The following is a 608-nucleotide window of genomic DNA, read 5'->3' on the forward strand; positions in this document are numbered from 1 at the left end:
AATAATAATAATAATAATAATAATAATAATAATAATAATAATAATAATAATAATAATAATTATTATTATTATTATTATTATTATTATTATTATTTATAATGCCCTTTCCCCCAAAGGGCAGCACATTAGAACATATACAATCAAATATGAATAATAAAAGACATATAAAGGACACCATTTTACTACACCTCTGTATTTAATGCAACTTGAACATCCACAGATTGAACATCCACAGATTTTGGTATCCATGGGGGGTCCTGACACCTAACCCCAGCTGATATCAAGGGTCCACTATACTAACTTTTACATTACCCACGGCTTCTAAGTAATCTTCAAGGGCAGTCCTGCATATAGCACATACACTGGTACCCCGGGATACGAATGCGCCGCCTTACGAAATTTCCGGGTTACGAAAAAAATCCATTCAAAAAAAACTGTTCCGGGTTACGAAGGTTATTTCGGGTTACGAAAAATTTTTTGGTGCTTTTCGGCGCTATTTCACACGAATTCGCGGCTTTTCCCCATTAGCGCCTATGGCTTTTTCGGCTTACGAATTATTCCGGGTTACGAAAGCGGCGGCGGAACGAATTAATTTCGTAACCCGGGGT

General features: G+C 36.3%; 1 protein-coding gene across 2 annotated transcripts in view; it reads right to left on the minus strand.

The window, feature by feature from the left end:
* Positions 1–608, minus strand: part of SPRED2 (sprouty related EVH1 domain containing 2) — a 96,567-nt gene that overhangs the window by 18,762 nt on the left and 77,197 nt on the right. The window lies entirely within an intron of this gene.

This window comes from Sceloporus undulatus, chromosome 1, assembly GCF_019175285.1.
Source record: "Sceloporus undulatus isolate JIND9_A2432 ecotype Alabama chromosome 1, SceUnd_v1.1, whole genome shotgun sequence".
Classification (NCBI taxonomy): domain Eukaryota; kingdom Metazoa; phylum Chordata; class Lepidosauria; order Squamata; family Phrynosomatidae; genus Sceloporus; species Sceloporus undulatus.